The following is an 18,903-nucleotide window of genomic DNA, read 5'->3' on the forward strand; positions in this document are numbered from 1 at the left end:
TATGAAAGCTTTAAGAATAATCTATTGTCACAAACAGTACCAGCTGCCTACTAATATTCCTTAACTCTGCTTTTCCCTCCCTCAAGTAATTTTTTCCTATTATTTTAAACTTTTTGTTTGATTGATTGATAAAAACAGCTTTCCTGCTCTAGATAACAGGTCACAGAATTCCCTCTACATTGAATAGGTTTACTTGCTCTCAAGAATGCTAACTGATAGTTTTATTTTCTTTCATCAAATCTGCAGAGCTCTGGCCAAGCACTGACTTTTTCCGCACTTAAGTCCTCAGTGATTTCAGAGAGCATGAGGATGACAGCAGGACATGCGCAAAAAGTTTCAGTCTTCCAAAGTTTGCACAAGGATCTGCAGTTAATTAACCAGAAAGTCTCTGTTAACATACATTAAAGAAAAAAAAAAGGAAAAAAAAATAAATAAAAAAAAAATAAAAGCTTGACCAGCTCATCTTGCAGATCTGGAAAAAGGGACCATCTTCAGCTCCTCTAAATTCACTATCAAACAGGTTAGCATCCTTATTTAATAAGCTACACATGCATCCCCATCTGATGCAAGGGAATACATCTACACTGTCTACTTTAGGCATGTAACTCTGCTATGACTGAACCTTGTAATTGCAGGGCTCGTGTACACTGAGCAGCTCATCACGACACCTGAGGCAGGCAGTTCAGAGCCCAAGGGGTTGCCCTACACATACTGCATCAGCTGCTAATTCTTGCAGTTATGTTACATGCCCAGAGTGAGTCTGTGTGCTCCCTCCGCACATTTCAGCACAGCACCACGCTTCATGCACACTGTACACACAAATGGAGCCCCTGTGCTATTTCAGCCTTGCTGCCTCATTTCACTACCTGCACCTCCCTGAGTAAGAAAAAATAAATCTACATATGCATTATGCCTCTTTGGGCAACAGAAGACCTCAGGAGTACATGAGTAGAATGCACACAGAAATAAATAAATTATATTCATTTTCCTCAGCACAGGAACCTGGAGACATGTCATGGAGATTTATTAGCCCTCTTAAGATAACTACTCAAGATACTGATGGAGTTGACAGTGCAATCTTGTCACTCTCCCGTCAGACCACTGTCGGACTCGTGCACAGCAGAACTGCAGCTCCAGAGCAGTCTAGCCCTTCTAATACATCCCATTCCCCTCCCAAGGTACACTTTATTAGTCTAGGGAACAAAATAATCTATGTTCCAAACAGTAGAGGTAAAAGCATGTATGGCAGAACAGTTAAGGCCTTACTAGACTGAGGAGAAAAGCTCATCTTTGTTGAGAAAATACTGTCATCTGTATCCTTCTAAAGACAAACCCAGACATTTCCTCGTCATAAACCCTCACAAAGTGATTGGCTGATCATCTCCTGTCTCAATGCACATTAAGCTGATTTTCCAGCAAGATTTGTTCGCTTAGATTGCCCAAATGGAAGTCTCTCTTAAAATAAAAAAAAAAATAGTCTGTTGCAAATAACTCCCTAATCTGCCATCCCTTCAATAGGACTGAAGTGCTCTTCACAGACATAGTACACAAGCATCTCGAATTAGCAGGGAACTATTTTTAAATACATGAAGGATAAGATACAAAATTAGTTTCATGGGGAATGAGAACCTCCGAGATTATTTACTTTCCCTTAATTACTTTGACTCACCACTCAGTGAGCTTTCTAATAGTACTACCTATTTCACACTCAAATTTTGATATTTAAGACATGTGAGAATATTTCTTGAACATTTAAGAGTACAGACATTAGCAAAACATAACCACATTTCTCAAATTGACTTACCCACTCAAAAAATAATTAAATATACTGTATGGCACAAATTTCCCTTTCTTTGGAATAACTGCTTCAAATTAAGGATCCCTATACAAAAGCAAAGCTTTCTTTTTGCAAAAGCATGAACATTCTGACAAACTGTACAAAACTATTACACTTAAAGAGGCATGGGTAGCCTCTTATACTACTGATCTTATATAATGCAAGGAGCAAAAGAGAGATTACTATTGGAAAATTTCTTTTGAGAGCAAGGTGACAAGAAAGCCTACCCAAGCCCTGAACTCAAGAGAGAAACTTGAGTTTCTAAGCCTTCGAACAAAAAGAAATTTAGTGTGGCCATACAGCACTGCTGGGCTACATTCACTACCCATCTTGGCTTCATGTAACATGGGCACATTTCTATCACTTCCACAGGATATGAAAAAGGAAATCTAGAGTAGTCTACAGTTCTATCCCTGTAGAAACAAATTAATTAGAATCTCTAGGACGGAGCCTGAAAATATAAAATACTGGGAAAAGCAAGTAAAAAGGATGAAGAGAGCAAATAAAAGGAAAGCAATAGAGAAGACAGTGCATTAAACAGAAAATAACCCTTATGAAATATAAAAGAAATAGAGGTTGTGGTAAAAAGACATGGGACAGACATAAAGAAAAGGAGAAAGGAGGATTATAAAAATGGAAGAAGAGAAAAAGTGATAGAGAAAAAGACATACAGAAGAGACCACTTAAAATTTCAAGAAAATCCAAAATCAACCACCTAAAAAAAGCCCATAAAAACAACAAACCAAACAAACCCCAACAAACAACCACAGCTCTACATTCATTCCCAAAAATTACTCTAGAAACCAGAGCTGGAACAAAAGTAAGTGAAATTAATTTCACTGGCTAATGAAGTTTCATTTGATTTCATTTTAGGGTTCAGCCCTGTCTCCATCAAGTAGTGGGATTTTTTTTGCCAGAACCTCTCAACTCCTGTGGAATTAAGGATAAACGGAAGCAATGCCTGAGTGATTTTCTGCACTTAGACACCTGAGATACTGCATACCATAGCATCAGCTCTGGATTTGTAAGGATGACTAGTCTTTACAAGTAAGAGAATTAAGAGGTAGAAAACCCATCAAGGTACTACATATTACTGCCACCATGTATATGAAAAAATGACTTCTCTGCCTAAACTGAGTCAACAAGCAATTTGTTATGCTATAAAGTACCAATAATACCTCTAACAGCTGTCAAAAACTTACTTATCACTAAAAAAAAAAAGTTTTTGATTATTTTTTTAATTATGGACTGGCAGAGAAATTAGCAAAGGAATCACCATGAAATGGATTTTTGAAGGCTTTCTAGGAGAGATGGTAAGAAGCTTTGGGTTCCACTTCCCACCAGTGGGAATACCACACTGTTGCAACAAAACAACCACTGGAATGGAGAGAAAAAAAATAGCAGAGATCCTCAAAAGAATTTATCAAATCACTTATTAGAATATAATGAATATCAACAAAAGACAGTACAAATGCTCTTGAGAACCAAGTATTCCGGGGGTTTGGAGCTCTTCTTCTAGGCTGTTAAGGTTGCTAGGGAATTTCACAGTTAGTGGTGTATTTCCATATGAATGTTTCAAGAAGGGGGAAGGGTTTGCAAAACTCAGTCTTAAGCACGGAGTTTTCTGTGTGCATCGAGAGAAGAATGTGCTGTTTTGTAAAGCTGAAATAAGAAGCTTTCATATTTAATAACAGATTATCAAAGATTTTTAGTAGAAAAACATACACAGAAAATCCTTTATGAGGCACTGTGACAAAGAACTTGCTTCTCTTGCTATGGTTAGTAACACTGCACCAGACATGCCATTACACACATGCTAAGGTCATAGAGTAGTCTGCAAACAAGAGCAGCTTTGTTTTGCTTTAACAGATAAAAGCAAAAAGTTTATTTTGTTTTAAACAGATTGTATGTCCATTTTTCATAAACCATTTAGAAAGCATATTGCTGTGGGCTTCCCAGAGACAAATACATTGAGGCATCAGCAAGTGACAACACACTTTGTACTCTTTGACATGGATGAAAAAATTAATTTCAACTTTTCTTTTTCCTACCTGGAAAGAGAAACATCTGGGAAAAATACTTTTTAGCCCTGTGTCCTGAGAATGAATCTTAAATGATACTCTGTCTGCAACTTCATCTGTTTCTCCTCCCTTTTCATTGCTAACTTTGGGTGACATTGGTTAAGAGTGGCCAAAACTGACAGAGGTCCCTTCATTTTAATGAAAGTAAGTGGATGATTAAAGGACAAAAACAATAAATACCCCACGGTTAAAATGGCAGGCATTCAACCTTGCATCAGAAAATCCACAGAGCCATCACCACTAACGGAGAACCTGCAGAAAAGAAGGTGAGGTCAGCTCCATGCTCACACCACTACCATAACCATTTATCTGGTCATTTTCCCCATCCTTTAGTATTCAAAACATCGGAGCTCAAGCAACTCTTATTTATGCAAGCATTCAATAAATACACACACACTTCCACTGGCAACTGCTGTGACAGTTGATCTTCACCCCACAGAATTATCTTAATAAACTGTCTCTCAGCCCCAGGGTCTTTGTTCTCACACAAATGACCTACAGTTGGTCACCCTGGATCTTCTACAAAGCATGACGAGCACAGGGGTTATATGAGCTAATTGCATAGTCACTGCAAAAATAGCATGCTTTCTTCTCTTCAGCAACGTGTTCTTTCTCTACTGAAAACAATTCAAGTTAACGACAGAACTATATATCTGGATAACTCTTTCATTAGTTAATGTTACCACCACATGAGCTTGTCTGCATGGCATTTGACAAAGAAATTCAAGTTAAACAGCCTCCTCCAGAATGAAGACAATATTGGATTAATTATGTAACTTGCTACACATTTGGAAAATGAAGATGAATTTCCCTTTTATAACCTTATTAAAATCCTGAAGAATAAGAGCCAGATTGTAATCTGTTATTGAAGTATAACTCATAAATATCTTTTGAATTACTCAAAATTTAAATCACTGGGGATCTGAATCTGGCCCCATACATCTTAAAAGAACATTTGACTCATTACTCATGTAAACCTCCATGAACACATAATGCACAGGAACTAATTTGTTTTCTAGGAGAGTTCAACATTCCCTGCCAAAAGAAGTCATATTCTGGTACTTCTAATATACTATGTTATTTTTATTGGTCTACGTGCTACTTTTACTATTAGTTATGGAGTAAACATCTGGAGAAAGCAGGAACTAGGGTCTAATGGACCCTTCGTCTTTCCCCACATGCTTCCCAGAATTCAGACAACTTTCTTTCTCTGACTGAAGACAGCAACTGGAAACACTGTAAGAAGTCCACAAAGCATTTACTAGTAAAAACACAAACCGCAGACTACCAAACTAATTTTGTAACATGATTATTCCTCCAACGTGGTCCAAAACTGAAAGCACACAACTCAAAATACACAAAAACACAGTAGCTGAGTCCTAAGTCTCTAGACAGTAAGATCTACCATTCTTTTAGTCCATTTTCAGGGGTGCCTTAACAGCTTGGGATAGGGCTACATAAGCTTTTTGAGGGCAGATTAATTTTCTCTCTAGCTATGCTTGCTTCATGATGTTTTTGCACCAGCCAGGTCTGAACCTCAAGTAGTGTTAGCATGGGATCATGAATGACAAAGTGAATTTATCAAAATGTCTCAAGCTTAACTGTGGAACATGGAAAAACACCCTATACTTACCTGGACAGGGAAGAAAATTTTCAAGCCTGAACCATCCATGTTCAACTGCCAGCATCTCCTACAACTCAACTGCTATACATCCCACTGCTCTGACACAAACAAGGGTAACAGACTGATCATCTGGATTTCAGCTTAAGTTGGGAAACCATGCTCATTCAGACTCATCACTTCCTGTTATCCCACTCACTGTAGGGCTTGGTAAGAATCACAGAAAAAAAAAGCTGGAAACAACCATGCAACAGAAGCAGTTGCATTCTTTCCAGGCAACACAGTAACATGTATCAAATTCTTAAAAATCCAACCGATAAAGCTCCACAGAGTTCAAACAACCCATGCTCGGATCACTCTACATCCTTTCCACTAGAAAACACTTTCTAAACTTTTTATTTCTTGCAACATATTCAGCCTATTATTTTTACTCTACTCACTGTGAGCATTGTAGACTTTTTCCTTGTAGGTCAGACTTCTTCCTGCTCTCCATCTTCACATAAAACATTTAATCTTGCAATTCAGTTTTTATAGCTACTGAGACCTCCTTCAATATTTTTCTCAGATATCTGATGTCAGTTATTTGCAAGTTAGATGAAGAAAGCATCTGAACTGGAGCATCACCAGGCTGTAGCTGCTGGAAATCCTTCTGAAACCATCATTACGTGCCGTCCTAAGATTTTCACTTTCCTGGGGAGTCTCTGGGGAATTTTTATATTTATATAAAAACATAAAAGAATTATACAATGCAGTATAAAGTCTTTACAGAAGTCACATTCAACTTCTGTTTAAACAAAGCTGCATTATTGAGGACCACAGAGTAGAGGCAAAAGTAAAAATAAAATCTTCCTCAGATGATGTCCATGAGTAACTGAAGGAAGGAAGCATAAACATTCCTTTTTGTTTCCAGCCAACTGCTAATCATACAGACGGTTTTCTCTCACCAAGATGAGCTTAACATCAGGACAAACCTACCTCAGAAGTTCTCATTTCAATTTGTTTCTGCCACTACTACACTTGCTCCTCAGGCGCTTACAGAATGCCTCCTTGTTGTACAGCCATCCCATGACATCCCTCAGAGACATGGCTGGGAGCACTACAAAGGTCTGCATTTTGTCTTGCACGGATGCTTCTAGCCACTTTCTGAACACTTTCCATATTCACTAAACACCTTGCATTAACAGAAGTGCTGCTTCATTTAAGTTTGGGTTTTGAGTTTTGCATTGCCCTTTCCCTTCATTGGTTTAACAGTGAACTAGTGAAATTAAATGTCTTTGAAAGGGCAGTACATACAGGCTTACATCTCACTCTATACTGCTCATTTTGTATTAGCATGAAAGGAGGTTTCTCACCAACTCTGAAGCCTTCATTTTCCTCGTGTTTAAAATGTGAGTGGCTCTTGCTCTTTGTCCCCCCAATAACAAAATTATTCCTCTACAACAAAATTACATTGAAGTGCCACTGAAACCTAGAACAGTGACTTCAGTGATCATCACAACCGTACTTCAATGATGTAAAGGTTATATCAAGCTTGAAGCTACCAAGGTTGAAGTTGTAGTTCAATGATGCAAGGGATCTCTTCTTCAGGATTATCAAATTCAACCTTCTGCTGTCAATTCAATATTCAGTTTCATCAGTCAGTCTGTCTAACACTGGAGAATCAAAAGAAACTGATTTTCTTCATCATTTCAAGATGACCACTCGTCCTTTCTTCCTAGCTACTCATGCAGCATTTATACTTGAGGTATAGAAGAATTGTTTGATTACAGTGAGTTGACTGACTCACTTCAAACTACTCCCTTGATTCTTGGACAAGAAATATTGGACTGAAAAATATTACTTTTATAATTTCTGTTTTATTTGTAGTATATAACACCGAACAGAATCAACTTTGATAATGTGGAAATGGTAAACACAGGCGTCAGACCAGCAAGCCAGCCTTATACCAATTTGCCCATAAGAAGTGCTGCCTACTTCCAGCTTTGGATAAATGAAGCCTGGTCTGACTGCACAGGTCTCTCTTCTCTCCCCTTTCCATGAAGAGTGGATTACATTAAGCAGCCACTTGGTTCTTTCATTATCAGCAAGGCTTCCTTTCCTTTTCCCCAGAGACTTTATGCAGTTATATAATCTCCCTTAGTATTTTCCAAGAAACTGAAAAAGAAATTCCAATTTTCCAGCCTCCTTTACTTCAAAAAACGTTAATAGTTTCCTTTGTAGGGTGAATTTACAGCTCCCTTCTCTTTTGTAAAGAAAACTATATAAACTACACATTACATCTATTCTATAAGATGATACGGAAGTTAAGCAAACATATCACAAAAAATAAAACTGAACAACCCAACTAATGACAAACACACCATACCTAGTTTCACAAGCTTTTATGTAATAGTGTTAAGCTTACAGAATTGGCAAGAAACTGGGTAGCTAAGTAGATTGGCAACAGCATACTGAGGCTCTTGCTCAAGCTTCACCCAGGTCCCTCTGGGAACTGAAATGGCATGTTCCCTCACAGGCTGTCAATGAAACAAATGGTAATGGCTCTCCGGTTCATATGAAATGGGAGATTACACTGCAGAAAATGATTCATCAGCACAAATGGTATTTCCTCTTACTCTGAAGATATGAATAAACTTGAACCAAAAAAATGGTCAAGGGTGCCTTCATTTGCTAAAAAGAAATTTACCACAGAGATGCTCATTTTAGGCAAATTAATGGAAAGACAACATATAGAAGATTCTAAATCAAATGCACTTCCCAGGATCTTTAAATGATCAGCTTTCTTATGGAACAGCCTGCCACCAGTACTTCCACTTATGCTCTGCCTCAAGGCAGTAGAAGCCAGAAGGGCGTGTGCACAGGAGGCATGAGGATGCATGAACAGACCACCATTTACAGCTGGTAAATCCAGAGTGCTTGCTCCCTGTCTGCCAGCAGAGGACCACAGCCACACTCTGATGTGTCTGTAGCAATACCCCTGTGCTGTGATCTCAGCAGATTTCACTGCTAAGCAAAGGCCCCACCTCTGAGAAAAACTCCAGACTAAGCAGATTGCTTATTCAGAAAATGCAACTCTCTCTTCTGAGTCATGCCAACATCTATCAGAAATCATCAGAAGAGATTAATCCATGGACCTCTAACACCAAAATACCTCTACCACTGCAGACAGAGAGGAAATGCTTCCCTTGGTAGAAAATAGCAATCTCTTATTCTACATACAGAGCAGCCACTAAATTAGAATATAACACAATTTCACAGAATGTCAGACCAGCAAAATATTAGGAAGCAATCTGCTGCTTTCAGATGAAACAAACTTATTTGTCATTGCTGAAATACTTCTTATAAGGGCAGAAGAACCAGTGCTCGTTCTAAGAGCATGCTCTCATTCTGGTTATTGCAATCCACCTCCCTAAATTCACCCCATGCCTTTATCAGCTCCTTCTATTTAATTTCTTCTTCGCTTCCCTGACAAAATGCTTCCTAAAAGGAATTAATAAATCCAAACAGAATTGTTAAAAATACTATTAAACCCTCACTGTATTCTACAACAGGCAGAGCTGTTATGTCCTGAAGCATTTTTACACTGTGTGTAGTGCACTGGTCCCTTTAAAACCTACACAGAGACAACCTGCCATACCAGAATAGTTGTGAATTATCCACTCTGGACATGGAGAAACTGTTCCTCCCCAAGTATTGTTAAGATCCAGTATACCAAACCCCACATCCTAAATGGTAACACTACGTTAAAAGTACCTGTATAAAAGCACTTTAAAGCCTCATTTAACTTAACTCTAAAAATAAAGATCTATTAACAGAAACAAGTTGTAATTAAGATTACTGTTGACCTAGCTTCTTCCTGCAAAAGGGAGATAATAATCTTACACTTACCTTTCAGTCTAAACCATCACATCCAACAAGCCTGATCTTAGACACATTTACACAGAAGAGTGTTAACGTACACAAATGAATAATTTGTGTCCCAAAAAAACTGTCCCTCTAGCAGAAGCACTGCATTAGCAATCAACCTCAGTCTTAATCCTTATGTTCTGCCTAAAAAAACAAAACTTCCTCCAATTTTATTCCTTCAAAATGAAACTCTTCTCAGATCTCCATCACCAACCTATCTACCAGCTCCCAGGGACAAACACTGGCAAGGACTGAACCTGGCTTAAGTCTCAGAGGACTTCTATATAAGCAAAGACACCTGGAGTGTATTGAGAGTGTACTGGATTTTAACAGACCAATTTTTTCCACATTACACTGCATACAGAAGACCTAAACTTGTCTTTCAGCACTTCAAAACACTCCTTTCTTGCACTGTCAAGTACATAAACCAAAGGTCAGTCTCACCAACCAGCTCAGCCCAGATATCCCAGATCAGCCTTCCCCTGTATGTGACACTGCTGCAGGACTACTGTTTTAATCATTAACATGGAAAGGGTTATTCTGAATCACTTGTTTTTACCTTATGGTTACCAAAATAGGCCTTGTTTAAACAGTTGGCTGTCAGGTATCCATAAAGCACAGCAGAGGGAAATCCACCTCCTCCTCTGCAATTGGCATGGCTGTTGGAAAACACTCCCTGATTATATCAGTCCACACAACATCTTTTTTTTCTGAATGCTGGCTTCGAGTAACATGCATTGCAGTAAACCAGTGTATTAAGCTTCATTCCAGGAAAAGCTGTCATTATACCTTGAACCTGCACATTCCCTGGCTAAGGCTTCTCTCAAGTTTACATGATTGATGGAGACATTTAAACCAATGCATCCTTGGAAAGATCATCTCTCTGTCTCTCCCCCTTTCACAGTCTCTTCCAGAAAACACACCACTGGTGGCAGTGGTCTTCAGGACTTGCACTGCACACTGACTAGCCAGATCACAGGAGACAGCTGTGCTGAGCTCAGGGCATCATGATGGGGGCCAGGAAGGAAGGAACAGTACCTGTTATCCATCATGGCACCTGATGGCAGCAAGTGTCCTCAAATGATGAAAAAAAAATGCTGCAGAAACTGTCAAGAAAGAGGAAGCTGTCACCTCTGTGCCCTTTACACCACCTGAGATGCTCATCATTTCCAAAAGGAAAAACAAACAAATAAAAAACCCACAGCTGTTTACTAAAAAAATCTACTGTAGCTAATCCTTGTACATCCACCATCCCATCAATGACTCACCTGAGCTCACATGATGACCCTGATCTGAATCCTGCATTATACAATCACAAAACCCAACTGTCTCAGCACTGGAAACCAAGGCAAGGTTGGCTAGCCTAGGATCTGACCTCCTGTAACCTTCAGCTGAAACTAGACCACAACAGAAGCATGACAAGGGGCTCGTTTATCTTGTACTTCACCTCCCTAAAAATGTAGGATTGCCTTCTTCAGTACACCTGCCAACAATTTGTCTGCTCTAATTCTAAACATCTGAAGAGTTGTGGGGGGCTTGCACTACACCCAGACTAATATAGGCTACAATACATTTTTCTATTACTGAGTTTTGGCCCAGAATTCATCTTAAACTTTTATTTCCTCAATCTCTCCATTTAGTTGTACATATTCTCTCATATAAGACAGGAAAAAAAATCTGATTGCTTTGACTAAAATACATTTCAAACACGGACACGTAGTTAACCCATCTCCCCATATTCAGTCCCAGACTAGAGATGTCAATTTTTGAATATTTCCCTTCACACTAGTTCCTCCAGACCCATGAGTATTTTGTTGTTCTTCTTTGAGCATCCGTTAAATTATCAATACCTTCCTGTTACGATGATATTCAGTTTCCACGTGTTCACAACAGAGTCTTATAAAAAGGAAATACCACCTCTTTGTTCACTAAAATGGTAGCTTTTTCTTGACAGCTCAAACCATACTTTTTTGTAATTAAATCCCATTCCAGACTCATTTATTAATTCTCAATCCCTTCCAACATCACTATCATCCACCAGTAAGTTCCTGATTTGATACCCTTTGCCCAAGAACTTTTCCCCCTACTTGTTCCCCTCACTCTACTATCCTCAAGGAATTGTCCTGAAGTTCTATTTACTACAAAGCAAAGACAGTTTCAAAGGTTTTGCCCTATACAACAAAACATTTAATTACATGCCTAACTTCCACCACTTTCTTAAATCCAGTTGATCTCAGCAAGTAGAGATGAGCTTAAGCACACACTTTTTTTTTAAAGTTGGATGTGCAAGTCAATGCTCTGCTGAACCAAAATCCTCAGTTTCTGTAATCACTTGGATAGTCTACTTTCTGTATTTGACAAGAATTGACAGCTCAATCACTAAAGTAACAGGATTTTAAAAACAAAGCCTCAAGACAGTCCAAAACTTGCATCATGCATTTGGTCCTTTCTTAAAAGAAGAACAAGAAATAAATACCTAAGTATTTTATCCCTCAGTACAGTAATCATGTAGCCTATAGGTTTAAACGTGCGGTAAGTAACTCTATATTCTCATTACTTCAGTACCCACTTTGAAAAATAATAATAAAAGAAAGCCTTGTGAAAAAAATTGGGAAGGCTTGTGTGTCACAGCAAGATATGCAGTACATTCCCTGGTAGCTCATTAGCTACAAGTATCACTGTGCAGTTAAGAGAGAGAGGAAAGCTGTCAATTTCTTAATTCCTGTCTCCTAAACACCTTTAAATTGAATGGACATAACTCACTGTTCCACTTAAGATGATCTTTAGTGGGGAGAAGGGAGAAGAAGGTCTTTGGTTTGGGCCATGGGTTGGCTGTCTCCACCAGCAGCCAACCCACATTACAGCAGATGAAAGCTTTACCACTAGCAACAAATGCAGTTAGCATAAAAGGAGTTTTGTGGAGAGTATTTAAAATCACTTCCAAATGACTTCCATTGTTTATACACAGAATACTTCATGACCTGTCTCTCCCCCTTGTTTTTTGTTTGTACTTTTTGTTTTCTTTGCCTTCTCTCATTCTGCTGCCTGGCAAACACAGGCAGAGGTGAAGTAGGGACTGTAATTAGGCAGCCATATCAAGCTTCATCTGTGGACTACCTAATTGTAAGATTCAAATTTTGGGAGTAGTGCCATCTGAGAAAGAAACGGAGAAGAAAAATTGGAAAATGACTACTTCCTCTCAATCCATAAAGCCTTCCAAAATTCAATTAGCACGTTTTAAACTAAACCATCCACACATGCTATGGCACCAAAATGTGTGATTTCAAATATAGACAAGAAAATAGCTGCTCATAGATATTTATCAGAATTATAATACTCTCTGACCATTCCACTTCAACCCTTTTTATTCAAGTGGCAACTGCTGTAACCCTTTTGTACCTCAGTACTTGAGATGCACCAGGAAAATACCTATGGGCAATATAAATAAATTGTCTGTGACTGCACATGGGATCTCTTAAATAATGCTGTGAACCCCTAAGTCACCTAGAGAACACCCTCTGCATGCCTACCGCGAATACTGTTGTTTAATAACGCATACTTGACTAAGCTTGCTGTCTTCCCCACAGCAAATTTTTCTTATGATTTTACAGTTTCCCAGACTGGAATAATATTTTCACTTTCACAGAATCACTGATGCAACCAATAGGAAAACTACCTCTCTTTCAATTTACTGTGTGATGTCTGTAAATACTGCTGGATAGTGAAGACTTATAAGTAAAACTCAGCAAACACCTTTTTGCCATTTTCTCCTATAAAAGAGAGACAAAATCATAGAAACTTCTCTGCTGCCTTGTACGTACAACTACACATTCGTGCCTGCTCAGCTCCTTTTCCTACAGCAGCTCAGCACATCCAGCAGCTTCCAGAGCACAAACACCTGCACCCATCCCAGGTCAGATCTCCAGCTTGCACTAATGGATTTTTTCAGATAGATGGCAGTGCACAAAGTGCATCCCAGATTGATTCAGGGTCGAGATGCCATTTCAGTGCTCAGGCACTTTAACTAAGGGAACTACTGCATTATCAAAAGCACTTTTAGAAAGATGATGGCTTAGGACCCAATCCTGCTGCACGGTGATAGCACTGATTCCTTGGAAGGGCTGAACTGGGTACCAAGAACGTAAACACGTCAAGGAGGTATTAGGATTTTACTTTCCATTCCTAGGAGCCACAAAGAATTTTTCTTTCAATATATTCTAATAAACATAGTTTTAAAACACAAAGCTAAAGAATCACTAACAACACAAAATCCAGAAAGATATTGGATGTTTGATACAGGAGATGATGTATCTGATTTTGAAGGGTCTGTAATAGCACAGATTTAGAAACAGTCCTTCAATATGAACAGACAACTCCAAATCATTCTTAATGGCAAAAATTGTACCAAATTTTGTGCCCTCTTCATTCTAACAGACATTATTATTATGAGACCAGAGTGAAATTTTAACCATTTAACTGCATTTACCCCAGCAAATCTTTCTCAAAAAAGGAAAAATATTAACTAAGCAGCTGAAACAAATCGGATTGAATCTCTCAGCACAATTAGTACTTCAGTGTCTACTACTTGGGCATTTCGACATATAGCTATCATGATGTGGAAGCATCCACCACCGTTTTGTTTTCTGTTTGCAGTAGGGGGTTGCTAGGAAACAAAATACTATTGTCTGATTTCATGATCTATTGCCTGGTTTGCCTGGTAATAAAGTCTTCTAAATCTATTACCAGATTATTTTGTATTTTACAGCGAGACTAAGACTAACATTAAAACACATGCAAACAGAGAAGAGCAGGAAAAAATGCCTCAAATTTCAGGGGAAAGCATGTAAATATTCCAGGCTGAGGAAGACAAACTATACTGAGGAAAAATTAACTCAGGCAATCTGGTGATATTTATATATGCACACACTCACACGTGTATCAGCGTTCCTTGACTGTTTCTATAGTTTTGCTGACTTGTCAAAGACTCTCTCACTTCCAAGGATACAAAGCGTTCTCTTACTACTGGAGAGCTACTGTACACTGCAAGTTCTGTAAATACCACATGCTGCAGAATGCCTGGTGTGGGCAAGCACACATGCCACCGTAATTTTCTGTTCTTGGAATTCAGATCTAGGTTGTTTCAGTGTTTTAATTTCTTTACACTACCTTTTTTTTTTTTTTGATCTTGTACCTTTGGACATATAGAAGAGTCAGAGACAATTCCCTAATCTCCCCCTCCCTCTTCAGTTGTAATATACATAAACAAATAATCACATAGAGAAATAAATAAAAGCAGCAGGAGGAAAAGCAATCTAAAATTGAAAGCCACAATAGCAAGTTTCACTTATTTTTGACCTCGGCAAGTCTTTGCAAAAGGAGCGAAAGAAACATTATGAGAACCAGGCAAATGTAGGTGCCTACCAATGCATTTTCACAACAAGATAGGAGACCTCAAGTACAAAAAACAATCAGACTTAAAAGCTGAGAGACAAATGAAGAGAGTTCAGCACAAAGTCATAGAGAAGGTTTAAAATAAAACCAGCAGAGCAGTTATTATTCTTTTATGTATATCTACAATTTCACACCATGCACAACATGCACTATTTCAAAGTCCTTTCAACTCACTTATTAACGCCTATGCATTTTATCACTCCATTTTAAATTTGAGAAAAAAAAATGAATGAGGTTCATTGCAAAAAAACATCAAAGCTTGTGAGACGTTACAGCAGAACTCCCAGTGATAAGAAAAAAAAGAAGTAACAACACACAACATAGAAAATACACAGTTCATGGGAAGGACCTGAAAGCTCTCCTGCTCAGAGATGGATTTATTCAACCTCTATAGTTTCTGATAGTTTCCTATCAGAAACTAGGAGCCCCCACCAAACCACATTTAGAATTAAAGAACAAAAGAGTAAAATGCAAGCGAGCTCCTTCTACCCCAAACAACAAGCAAGCTACTTCTAGCAATTAGATGAAAGCAGCTGAAGATGGACATGACCCAGAGCCAATCCCTCTCCTCACCAGGGTCGAATACGGCTGTTGCCCAGCTGATAACCCGCTACAGTAACACTGCTAGTTACAAAACGGAGCACAGGTCTCGGCGACACCGGGATCCTGTCACCTACAGCTTCACTGAAACCTGTTTCAAAACACTCTCTCAAGGAACGAGGAGACACAGGAGAGGGATGGGACAGTCTCCTCCCGAGCTGCCACCAAAAACTGTTCTGCCAACTGCAGGAGGGCTGCCGGCAACATCGCAGCCGCAGCCACCCGGCTCTCGGAGGGAAGGGGGGCAGCGGGAGGGACCCCAGCTCCGGCCGCCCACGCGTGTGCCCCGGGGGAGGCTGCCCAGCGAGGCGGGGGCAGCGCCGGCCGCGGGAGCCCGGCTCTACCCGCGCTGCAGCAGCGGCTGCAATTAAAAAAAAAAAAAAGGAAGAAAAGATAAATAAATAAATAAATAGCCCGCTAGCGGGAATGGGAAAATAAAAGCCCAGCCTAAACAGGCGGACCCCAAACAACAACAAACACCGGGCGCCCAGCAGAGCAAACTTTCTGACTCACCGGGAAGAGCCGGTGCCCGGGGGGTGCCGGGCAGCGGCGGGGGCGGCGCGGGGCCCCGCGGGAGCACAGCCGGAGCAGGAGCCGGGCGAGGCGAGCGCCGCCGGCGGGGCTGGGGCAGCGCGTCTCGCCCCGCTCCCGTCGCCCTCCCCTCCCTCCTTCCCTCCGTCCCCGTCCCTCCGCAGCGCCGGGAGCCGCCCGGGGCGGGCTGCAGCCGCGGGACCGCCGTACCTACCTAGCGCTGCCGGTGCGGGGCCGCGGAGCAGCGGGAGCCGCCGCCGCCGCCCCCCTTCGGCGGCTGCCGGGCCCGGCGGCGCTGCAGCGGGCGGAGGACGCCCCGCGGCGGCGGGAGCGCGGGGCCGGGTGCGGAGAGGCGGCGGCTGCCGAGGCACGGGCAGCGCGGTGCTTCTGCCGGTCCGGCTGTGTGAGCGAGCGTGTGTGTGCGTCTATGTGTGTGTGTGCGCCGGGGAGGGATGCTGCAAGGGACCGAGGGAAAATTCTCCCCTCCAAGCAAAGCCGCCGACAAATGGCAAGGCAGGTGTGCAGGGGAGGCAAGGCTCCCGAAGGAGGAGGAGGAAGAAGAGGAGGAGGAGGAAAGGGGAGAGGGGCGGTGAGAAGGGCGGGGAGCCACAGCCGTCACGGCGTCCCGGGGACAGCGGCCCCGCCGGGGAGGTGCCGGGCGCGGCCCCTGGGGCGGGCGCTGGGGCCGCTCTCAGCGGGGTGAAGCCCCGCCGCAGCCGCGGGAGCGCTGCCCGCTCCGCCCGAGGGCGGGGAGGCGGCCGTGGGTGGGCGGCGGGGAGCGGGCCCTGCGGAGCCGCGGGGGCCGGGGGAGTGCGAGCTGCAGGCACCCCGAGCTGAGCATCCTGCCGCAAGTTTTCCCCGAGGCCTCCCTACCTCAAACGCTCCTTGTGCTGCACACAGCAGCCTGTGCAGCTTGAGGAGCTGCACCCTGTCCGACGGGATCGGTGCTTTCTTTGGGAATCCTCCCGGGAGGAGTAGTTGCATGTCTCATCTACGAGGCTTCCACCTACCCTTTAGCCTGGCTTTGAAGCAGCACCTTTTAGGGAACACCTTTAGCTAGAGGGTCTGGTTTTTTGCTTATTCATCTCCCGGCCAGGAGACAACCAAGTGTAGCAAGAGCACTTAACCTCACCTTTTCATCCAGGAAGCCAAGGGGCAGGTGGGTGAGGACAGCTCTTCCCAGGACAAGGCGCTGGGTCCCGGGGTGCTGGCAGCAACAAGTGCTTCCCCAGAGCCCAACGCTGCTCCCAGAGAGGCCGCTGAACACCTCGTCTGAGCAGGGACTTAAGGAAGGCTTTTGCAGCTGCACCTCTGCTCCCAAGGGCAGTGCTGGCTAATCTGAAGTCTTCCTGCTATTTGGAAGGGGAAAACCTGCTTCTTTCCTGGCCGGAATTGCCATGCAGGGCTGCTGTAAGCAGTGCTTTCCTCTGTAGAGATGGTTGTGATCTAGTGCCGGAGAAAGCCTTTGTACACTCATTTACAATGTGTTTCAGCACACTTCTAGGTGACGATTAGTTGGCAAGTGAAAAGTGGCTGTGGCTGAAAGGTGGAAACTAACATCAGGTATTAAATATTGCACACAGCAGCTATGATTTCTAGTGGTAGGAAGAAAATCTGATAGAAAGATTTCCTGCCTGTTTTTTTCTACAGTACTTCTTTCACCAAAGCAGTATGGAATTACATCCACAGGTGCTGGGCTAATTATGTATGCTTACCAGCCCATCAGTTTGGGTCTACCAGTGAGCACACTTATGCAACAGAAGCAATTTCCACACCACTGGGCTCATCTGATTTAAACAATACTGGCTTGTGTTGCCTCTGTGTGTAGTTTTTTTCCCTTGGCTGGCAGGGTTAATGTCACAGCTTTAGTTTGAGAAGTGACAACAAATAATACTGACACATATTATACCGAGAAACACAAGGACACACATGGAGGACAAAATAAGGAAATTAATGCAGTGATTTAGGTAAGGAGCAGGAGCCACTCTTGATCCAGCTGTGCAGATGTGGACTATTACCTGACTGGTTCTTGCTCTGCTTTTTAGTGGTAGATAGCTGAATAAAGAAAAAGTTGCTGGAAGAATTTCTGTTACATGTAGCCCTGATGAAAGTAAGATGTAATTATGGTTTGGGAATCCTCTTCTAAGTTATTTACAGTAAAACACATCTTTTCAGTCCTTTAAAGCCCAGGCCCTAAGCCTGTTCACCCCTAAGCAAGCCTTTTGAAAACCACACAAAAATCCCAAGGGGAAATTCATGCAGAACTTGTATTCCACCTGTAGTGCAAACTAGCTTGCAAAATCAAGGACTAGTGAAAAAAAAAACCTTCACAAACTTCAGGGCCTGAATGTATTTCTGAACTGTATTTCCTTCAGCTGTGTTAAATTTGCTTCTTCATTTCTTCCTCCTAACACTGAATGCAATTGCACTTAGAAACACTCACAGATAACAACAAAACAAGGTTTAACCTCTTGTCAGTTGCATAAGACTTGGCTGATATGAAACAGAGGTAAAAGAAAATATTTCTGCCAGTATTTGTCTTGTTTAATGTAATTGAATGAAGCATGAATGCACTAGTTAAGGTTATTTCATTATTGTAATTTAGGGTTGTCCCCTCCTTCCTTGCCACAGAACTGCCTGCACAATTCCAAGCATATAAATGTGAATGCACAAATCTGCAGAAGGTGTTACTGTCTTTACTGAATTTCACTAACATGTTCAGCATTTATTTTTTATTTGCAGGTTTGTACAGAGATAAGTTCCAACCAAGACCTCACTTTGTTATGTTCTGAATAGCTCTTGGGAAGTTGCTGGCTTGACCCTGGAGACTTTACAATCTAATTTTTTAATAACTGAAGGATTTATTTTTTTTTCAT

At 41.5% G+C, this 18,903-nt stretch overlaps 1 protein-coding gene across 7 annotated transcripts in view; it reads right to left on the reverse strand.

Annotated features, from left to right (window-relative positions):
- The window catches only part of ENOX1 (ecto-NOX disulfide-thiol exchanger 1), a 356,911-nt gene extending 340,213 nt beyond the window's left edge, over positions 1 to 16,698 (reverse strand). For 3 of the 7 annotated variants that reach the window (XM_064408714.1, XM_064408715.1, XM_064408711.1), the window contains exon 1: positions 16,242 to 16,691. The gene's annotated coding sequence lies outside the window, so the exon portion shown is untranslated. Of the gene's footprint in view, positions 1 to 16,009; positions 16,148 to 16,241 lie in introns of those variants that run through there. The other 4 variants (XM_064408716.1, XM_064408712.1, XM_064408720.1 and 1 more) reach the window with 3 other exon arrangements.
- Positions 16,699 to 18,903: the final 2,205 nt, after the last annotated feature.

This window comes from Passer domesticus, chromosome 2, assembly GCF_036417665.1.
Source record: "Passer domesticus isolate bPasDom1 chromosome 2, bPasDom1.hap1, whole genome shotgun sequence".
In the NCBI taxonomy this organism is placed as follows: domain Eukaryota; kingdom Metazoa; phylum Chordata; class Aves; order Passeriformes; family Passeridae; genus Passer; species Passer domesticus.